The following is a 9648-nucleotide window of genomic DNA, read 5'->3' as shown; positions in this document are numbered from 1 at the left end:
ACACACACACACACACACACACACACACACATACACACACACATATACACACACACACACAGACACACACACACAGACACACACAGACACACACACACACACACACACACACACACATACACACACACACACACACAAACGCTCAAACACAAACTGCTATAAATAGTTTTTGGTGATATTTTTAGATGACAGAACTGCAAATACAGTTTTTTTAAGAACGTTATTCTTTTGTAAATATTTAATTTGTATGAAGATTTTATTGTAATTCTGGTTTGCAAAATTGTATGAGACATTTGTGCACTTTGCTTGTTTGTTCTCATCTTTAATTATTTCAGCTTTATTAGTTTATTTTGTTTTTGTTTTTATTGAAAACATTATTCTCTTGTAAATGTTACATTTTAATGTTAAAGATTATTTAAGAATATTAACAATGACTTGCAAAATTTAATAAGACATCTGAACACTATTATTTGTTTGTTTGTTTTGGTTTGCTTTAGTATGTTTTCATTGAAGAATATTTTTTGATAAATACATTATTTAATCAAATTAAAAATGTTTTGCAAAATTTGATGAGATATTGGTACACTTTATTTGTTTATTTTATTAGCCTGTTTCTTTGTTTGTTACGATGTTGTATTTATTTCATTAATTGATTTTTGTTTGGTTTTACTTTGTTACAAATTCCTTTGTAAATATTTATGATTATTTTTTAATATTAACAATGGCTTGCAAAATTTGGGGAGACATTTGTGCATTATTCATTTATGTATTAGTTTGTTTGTTATCATTTTTATTATTGCTTATTTCTAAGTTTATTTGTTCATTTTTGTTTTGTTTTAATTTGTTTTCTTTGACGAACATTACTCTTTTTAATATTAATTTGGTAACACATTACTTAAAGCTTCTATGCATAATGCATTACAAATGTTTTCGTAATGTACAATGTAATGCATTATATCTTTTCATAAATAATTGTAACCAAAATTAAAATGCATTATAAATATTAGTAGGTTTGTTTCTCATGTGTTTTAATGCATTATACTTTTTTAAAGGTGTAACAACGAATATTAAAGTATTATAATGTATTATAACTGCAGTTACAATTATTCATGAGATCATACAATGCATTATAAGGTGCATTACAAGACATAATTAATGCATTAAAACATTATAATGCATTATATATAAAGGCTTTAGGTAAAGTGTTACCATTAATTTTGACTTGCAAATTTGATAAGGTATTCATTCATTCATTTTTATTTATTTACATTTTATTCATTCATTTATGTTTTTTCATTCTTTTGTGAAGTGATTTGTTAGCTTTAATTTCAAACACCTCAGTGTTGTCTCTGCACAGCCTCTTGCTTGCTTGCTCTGCTGGTCCCCACACTGTGGGCAAAACATGACCCACGCAAACACCAGCAATGGAAAGAAGGTCACACTGGGCTATATCAGTAAGAGTAGGCTGATGGGATCCTAGGGGTCCACTGCTCATCACCTCCCTCCAGTTAAAGTGTGTTGATGTGTGCTCTTCTAAAAGGGGGCTTGGGCCTTTCTATTGTACACTTTTCAAACCGCAAGATCTAATGCAGACTGACAAGCCAGTTAGCAGACGAGACCTGTGCTATGAGCCAGACGTAAATAAGGACCACGATCAGACTTGAACAAAGACGGAGGAGTATAAAACCTGCCCAAGCCCACATACACAAGCACAAGAGCACTCAGAGAAAGTGAATTCCTCATTGATTGTTTTGGTGAAGACCCACAGTCATAAAAGAGCTGTGATACAGTAAGTATATTTAGGCCAACTTTAAACACAGCCATGTCTATTTTAGTGGATGTTGCCCAAATACTGTATGAATCACCACTGTATGTGCTTTTTAAAAAAATTATGATAAATTAATTATTTTAACTAAAGAAGAGAATCCAAAGGAAATAAAATAAGATCATAAAAAAGTAAAAATGTATAAATAAATAATACATATTTTAGAGCTATTTAGGTAACACTTTACATTATAGTTACCATGTTATTTATGCTAAATTCAATACATCACAAGAGCAATAACAATTTGTAGTTATAAGCTGCTTCAGAAAATAAGCACATTGTTCATTAGTCTTACCCACTTACTTGTACTGATTAATGCTGTAATTACATTGGAGCATGACCACTTATGTAAAGTGTGGCATGCAGCTATTATTTGATTAAAACTATTGATTTCTACAGTGCACATTACAAGAAAGGGTTATATAGTCCAGTGGAGGAAGTACAATACAATACAACTTTATTAATCCCAGAGGTGCAATTTAGTTTCAGGCATAACACAAGCAGACACTGAGACATGCAAGTGAAGAGCTAAAAGCCATATGGTAAGAGTAAGATAAATAATTGATAATAAATAAAATAATGTCCTATATAATATACAGTGAGATATAGAATATTTAATACAATGTGAAATATGCAATAATGTAAAGAGGAATAAGAATCAGAAACAGAATAAGGTATCAAATATATATGTGCAGTGTTCAAAGGTTCTGGTCCTCAAATCCTGGCTGAGCAGTCAGCCTGTATTATTGGTGGGGTCAATGTTTTTTTAAGCAAGTCTTTCTGCAGGTTCACCAGTAGGTGGCGACTGTGAATGAATCATTTAAAGGGGTCATATGATGCGATTTCAATTTTTCCTTTCTCTTTGGAGTATTACAAGCTCTTGGTGCATAAAGAAGATCTGTAAAGTTGCAAAGACTAAAGTCTCAAATCCAAAGAGATATTCTTTATTAAAGTTGAGAGTCAACCACGCCTACCTAAAACGGCTCGTTCTAACACGCCCCCACATGTCTACGTCGCGATGTGGGAAGATTTGCATAACGCCGCTCAAATGTTCACGCAAAGAAAGAAGGCATAACTTTTATTCTCGCTGTAGTATTGCTGCTGCCGCCATGTCGTGAAGACGCTGTGTGCTTCGTTGTGAAAGCAAAACTACTTTGTTTGGCCTTCTAAAAGAGGGGGATATTCGTCATGCCTAGAGCTGATCCGTGCTGGTCGCTGAGGGAATACATCAACTTTGCGCTGTGAATCGCCAGTTCGGCTTTCACCGTGGACGAAGCGGAGTCCAGCCCGGGGTCGTCTCATGTGGTTGCCGCAAGCCCGCTGGCCGCTCCTTCGTCGAATCCGCCGGCCGCGCCGTTCTCAAGCCCCCCCATCCTCTGCTCACTCTAGCCCTCCAGCCGTTCCTCATTCTAGCCCCCGGCCTCTGCTCACTCAAGGCCGCCGTGTGTGACGCTGTGTTTCGTTGTGAAAGCGAAACTACTTTGTTTGGCCTTCCAAAAATGGACACGACTAGAAATCAGTGGTTAAGTTGTATTTACAACATTGTTCCAGAACAGTTCAACCCAAATATTCAGATGTGTGCAGCGCATTTTATGGAAGACCGTTTCCTGATCCTGGGAGAGTAGCCTACAATGCCGGCTGCTCTGACTCACAGTCTGTAAGTAAATTTTCATATTTAAAGAATTTGCCACTGACGATTCAAACGCGAGTTTTGAGCAGTGTAGCGTAGCGCTTGTTGTTTGTCATTTCTCCGATCACAAACGCAGACATGGTTTTATGTTTACGCGGCGCGATGCAACGCAACGCGTAAAAAGACAGTAGAAGTCATTATAATCAGTAATTATGTCCCCACTGGATGCAACAAATGCCTCGTTTATAATGGGTTTTATTGGTTTTGTCTCGTAGCTCCGGCCAGACACGGCATCACAGTATGGTAAGGGGCGTAACATTTCCGTCACACGCGGTATTCAGCCAATCACAACGCACTGGATAGCTGGCCAATCAGAGCACACCTCCCTTTTCAGACCAATCGAAGCATTTCAGAAAGGCGGGGCATAGAGGAGCAGCAATAATGTACAGTATGTGGAAAATAATGTGTTTTTTTAACCTTAAACTGCATAAACACATTTCATTACACCAAATACACAAAATAATGTTATTTTTAGAAACATCATATGACCCCTTTAATAATTTGTTCACCCCGATTTATTTAGCCTAGAAATACTTATTCATTCAAGATCAAAACAGTGAGGTTTGAGTGAGTCATTGGATCATTTATTCAACCGATTTGGTCAAAAATGCTGATTCATTTAGTATTCGAAGCAATACACGGAATCCTTCAACAAAACACATGTACTAAAACAAACTTAACAGGTAATATTTTCATCTAAAATGTAATTTTCTCAAAATGAACTTCTAGTTTATCGAACTGTTGTATAAAATCAGTACAATCATGCTGCCTCCTTGACTCCAGTAATTTCTTAGAAAAAGCCCAAGTCGTCAATGCTTATCATGACGTTATAAGTAGCCTATTAAACTTCATTTTTAATCTAAATTGTAAGTAATGAGACCGGGCCATGATGTTGATGTAAAGGCTATATGGTCACAATGGGAATCGTTTATGAATAAACGTGGTTTGGAACAAAATAGACTATTTTTTTAAAACATCATATGACCCCTTTAATAATTTGTTCACCCCGATTTATTTAGCCTAGAAATACTTATTCATTCAAGATCAAAACAGTGAGGTTTGAGTGAGTCATTGGATCATTTATTCAAACGATTTGTTCAAAAATGCTGATTCATTTAGTATTCGAAGCAATACACGGAATCCTTCAACAAAACACATGTACTAAAACAAACTTAACAGGTAATATTTTCATCTAAAATGTAATTTTCTCAAAATGAACTTCTAGTTTATCGAACTGTTGTATAAAATCAGTACAATCATGCTGCCTCCTTGACTCCAGTAATTTCTTAGAAAAAGCCCAAGTCGTCAATGCTTATCATGACGTTATAAGTAGCCTATTAAACTTCATTTTTAATCTAAATTGTAAGTAATGAGACCGGGCCATGATGTTGATGTAAAGGCTATATGGTCACAATGGGAATCGTTTATGAATAAACGTGGTTTGGAACAAAATAGACTATTTTTTTAGCCAACTGATATTGTAAATAGCCTAATGAATGCTATGATATTATAAACGTGTGACAACTTGACATTTATGAAATATTCCGTTCACAAAGTGTGCAGTTCAATCTTTAGGTTAAATTATTAGTCAACTTTTGTTTGCTTATGTATTGTTTGTATATAATAGGTAGGCTACTAGAAAAAAATATAACACTGCAATTTACGTTTGAAGATTTAAGGTTTGTTTTGAACTAGGTATTAGAAACCAACATTACAGATCCAGATAAAACACGTTTGTGTACTTAGACTTTCAACGCCAAACTATATTGTGACAACTAGCCCCGCACCACCATATTTGAACGCAATAAATGTAAATCTTAAATCTTTCAGAACTGGGCCGATTTTATTTTCCAATGGGCGGCCCAATCGCGTTAGTGATGAATAGCATCCTTTTTCCATTGGGTGGCGCTGATCGGGCTCGCGCAGATGGAGGGATGAGTCTCATCACATGGTTCATATGCCCGGAGAAAGTGAGCGAGCATCGCAGCCTCTGCGCTCTCCAAACTCAATCAGAGTAGGCGGCAGTGCGCGCGCTCCACAGCAGATGAACTGAGAGCACAAGACCAGCCATGATGCTCAGCCTGCAGCTGTGTGCGCTGGAGGAGAGCTGAGGAGCTGCGGTCATGCCGGAGAAGAGCGCACAGTAGAAGTCTTCTCACTGAGGATGGCAGGGATGCTGCGCGCCGCATCACTCGCTCTGGCTCTGTGAAACAGCGCACGGTAAGCGCGCTTCATCTTCCCTCACTGACCATGTCATGAATGTTGAACTTTGAGCTGTTCTGTCTGGCATTTGGAGGCGGTTTACGTGTTCGGCTCGGTGGGTTGTTAAACAGAACTTTGTGAGACTCTTATTAGCTTTGTCACTTTATATAACTATCGTTCTGTATAGCCTAAATATGCTGTTTGGTTTCAGACACCAGGCAATAGCAGCCTCAGTCGGTCTAAAACACGATTAGGGCTGTGCTGAGATCTTTTTCAGTAGACTGGAGATCATTGAATGGGTATTCTGAGCTCATATTGATGTTCTTATTGATTCTGTATTTTCTTGAGAGGGGTGGTGAAGAGGAAGATACAGTGCTGAGAGTAAATTAATAAGGTAAAGATGCTTTAAAGTGTGTCCTGAATGAGTGTTTTGAAGTGAAATTTTGCGTGTCCTCTGCTACCGATAAAAAAAACTACCAAAAAGTACCACGGTACAACCTATTTTTCAGGATACCGTGGTTCTATCAAGCCATTTCTGGTACAAGTACTATAGCAATACCATAATTTGTTGGATATACTGCATGGTGCTTCCATGTTTTTGGGATGGGACCATATTATTTGGCCATAACACCATGGTTTTATGTACATTTAACATGGTATTATGAATATGTGCCATTTACTATGATCTCTTACAAAACGTACTGTGGCAGTACCATGGTACAGTGATTGTGATACTATAGTACTTTGAAATATTTATACTTATTTCATTATAAATAATGGTATCTACAGAACATCCAAGAATACACAAAAACCATTGTGTTTTTTGCAAGTTATGTATTTTTGAACATATTGCGTGGTCATCTTCTATTATCTTGGTATATTAAGAGTACTAATATGTAATAATAGTATTAATATCTGATGGCATTACTGCACCAAAGTACTGTTTATGTACGGGATATTATTTATCGGGGTTAATATTATTCCAGTGTGTGTCATTTATGTTTTTTGCACCTGTGATGAAGCAGCACCTTTCGTAGTGTCTGCAGCTTGGGAGTGCAATTAATGGTGTGATCTCTAAGTGTTAAAGGAGTCCTATTATGCTCTTTTACAATGTCTTGAATTTGTTTTGGGGGTGTACTAGAACATGCTTTGTGGTTCGAAAAATGCATTATTTTTCACATAAATACCTTTCTCCCCATCCTGCCACAAATGGCTCGATTAGTTCCGGCTTTGATGAAGGTCTGCCTTCCGAAAAACAAAATGTGTTGTGATTGGTTAGCTGTCCCAGTGTGTTGTGATTGGCGAACAGCTTAGACGGTGTTTCAGTACTGCCACGCCCCCTTGCTCCGTCTTTCAACAAAAGCTTTTGGGAATCCGGCACTACTTACTTGTGATGTGGAAGCTGTCCTCAGTAAAATGCGCAGCACACAATAGCAAATTGGGGTTATAATGCTCAGGAACAGAGTTAAAAAATTAATTGCAACCACTGTTTCCTGACATCATCCGCTTTCGGAAGCCTAAACAAAGACGTTTGGGCACGGAGGTGAAAAAAAACAGCGTTTCAGGCGGTCGCGCACCGGACGAGAAGCGCAGCGTCGCGCCACGTCTTTAAAATTCAAATACATTATTTTCTATGAGTGTAGGCACACTGGCGGCGCCGTTCGACGTCTGTCCGCGGTGCCCAGCTACGTAGTGTTATACTTGTAAGAATTGTTCTAGACATGCCAAAAAATTTGACGCTACAGCACAGCAGCTCTTCTTCTTCATTTTCTCTGATGCACTAACTCTGCAGCAGCACTTCTTCTTCGTCGTCTCGTCTGATGCACCCACTCAGCCAAGCGCTCTAACCACAACCTCGCCCCCCCCCACCCCCCAACCATTCGAATTTCTGTAGGTGGGAATTATTTGTAATGATATTCTAATGAGCCGCTTTGTGATATCACAAAGCCCGGAAAACAAACGCTGTAGTCCAAACGAGCCGTTCGTTGTAGTTCTTGAAAAGGGATTTTTTAAAAAACAAAATATCTCCCTTTGGAGTGGACTTTGAGATTTGTAACTTTCTAGATCTTTTTTATGCCCAAACATACACACTACACACTGACTAAAATTTAAAATATGAAAAAGCATAATAGGACCCCTTTAAGTTATTCCTCCTGGCCCAGCGGGATAGACTTTATTCAAGCAAGAAAGTGACTTGCCGAGTGCTTATGCCCCCCAGTGCACGCTGACCGAGAAACTGCACGAGTCTGTCCGATACAGTGAATATGGATGAATGAAATCCTCTTACACTGCAACTCAAACTCACTGTGTGTGTATGAGAGAGATATGCTCTCTACTGAGGGCTTAGTGACTGATGAACTGTCGTTTGCTCCTTATTGTGTCAACTGTGTTGAGTCTAATGTCATCAGCAGAAAAAAAAATGTACATTTGATAATTAAGTTGCAGGATTATAGATTAAAACATGCTTGTCTAAGGCTCTAGGACAGAAATCACCCATTCACATCTAATTTTGGTAAGTTGAATCGAGTCACAGTGTGTTCAGATAATTTACTTTAAATTTATCATCATTCATCCACCCTTATATGCCACTCAAAACTCAAAAACTCACAACTATTTTCCTGTAGAACACATCCTGTAGAATAATCAGAATATCAAAGCTGCTGATCATCACTGATATTCAAGTTCAGCTGCACAATCTTTTTGATTTATTAATTAATGATTTGTTGTGAAATACAAACAACAACAGCAATAATAACTGTATATATATGTGTGTGTGTGTGTGTGTGTGTGTGTGTGTGTGTATATAGTAGTTTGTATATAGTAGTTTGTATTGTTGTCTTGTGATTAAGAAATAATAATAATTATTATTATTATGATTATTAATATTATTATTCACTAGAAATCATAATTTGTTTAATTAATCAAAATTATTATTATTATTATTATTATTATGTTAGGTCATTAGGTCATGTTAGGTACTCTCAAATCAAATACTAGATACTAGTATTAACAAACGAGTAAGTTTTTTAAAACAATTTTCTTTCTTTGATTATATTTTTGCCACACATAGGGCATGATGCAGACTAGGACTGCCTCCAAAAATAAAAAAATTTATATATATATGCACTGATAAACAAATGACTCTGATATTACTGGAACCGTCTTTCTCTCTTTTGCACATATATGCAATCAAGCCCACATGTAAACTGCAAAAATGGCATGATCTTTTAAGGGCCACCAGCAGCTTTCTTCTGTTTTGTTGCTTGACTCTTATATATTAAACATGCCACATCCTTACAGACAGGCTACAGTGGCTGCATTTTTAACCACATGACTAGAGTCTGTGTTGTGTGACGTGACAGACCGTCATGCTGTCACAGCAGGATGCAGAAACTGGCTCACTGTGGGTTCAGTTAAGAGTTTGAAAGGTGAACGAACGGCTCAGTTTGTACGCAATATATGCATTTTGTGTAGACACTCTCCCACTTGTGCAGTGCACAGACAGGGTTTAATATGCACGCCGTGCACTCCTGCCACCGCTGATGTCAAAGTAGATTCAGGATCAAGTAACACTCATATACACTTCTGTATCTTAATACAGACATGAGCTGAGAGAGAGAGAGAGAGAGGGGGAAAAATGAATAGTCCCTATGGATTAGAGTGGAATATGTGTGACGGAGGGTAGAGGGAGGGTTTAGGGCAGGGGGTTTCAACCTGTGGGGCGTGCCCCCCCAGGGGGGCGCCAGCACCTGTCAAGGGGGGCATGAGCATCAGTTAATTCAGAGACGTTCCATTGAGAATTTATGAATATGAGTTAACAAATCTTTAGCCATCCACTAGGGGACAATCTGACTCCCACTGCTAGTCGACAGTTAGAGCAGAGTTGGCTCGAGTATCAGTCACGCTCAGTGTTGCCAAGTCTGTGGTTTTC

The 9648-nt window shown here is 37.7% G+C and overlaps 1 long non-coding RNA gene across 1 annotated transcript in view; it reads left to right on the top strand.

The window, feature by feature from the left end:
• The first annotated feature begins 5481 nt into the window (after nucleotides 1-5481).
• The window catches only part of LOC107601335 (uncharacterized), a 41930-nt gene continuing 37763 nt past the window's right edge, over nucleotides 5482-9648 (top strand). The window contains exon 1 of the long non-coding RNA XR_001610915.1: nucleotides 5482-5735. This is a non-coding gene — a long non-coding RNA (uncharacterized lncRNA). The remainder of the gene's footprint in view (nucleotides 5736-9648) is intronic.

Source organism: Sinocyclocheilus grahami, unplaced genomic scaffold (genome assembly GCF_001515645.1).
Source record: "Sinocyclocheilus grahami isolate Dianchi unplaced genomic scaffold, SAMN03320097.WGS_v1.1 scaffold303.1, whole genome shotgun sequence".
Taxonomy (NCBI): Eukaryota; Metazoa; Chordata; class Actinopteri; order Cypriniformes; family Cyprinidae; genus Sinocyclocheilus; species Sinocyclocheilus grahami.
The sequence above is the reverse complement of the archived record's forward strand: the minus strand, read 5'-3'. Positions and strand labels throughout refer to the sequence as shown.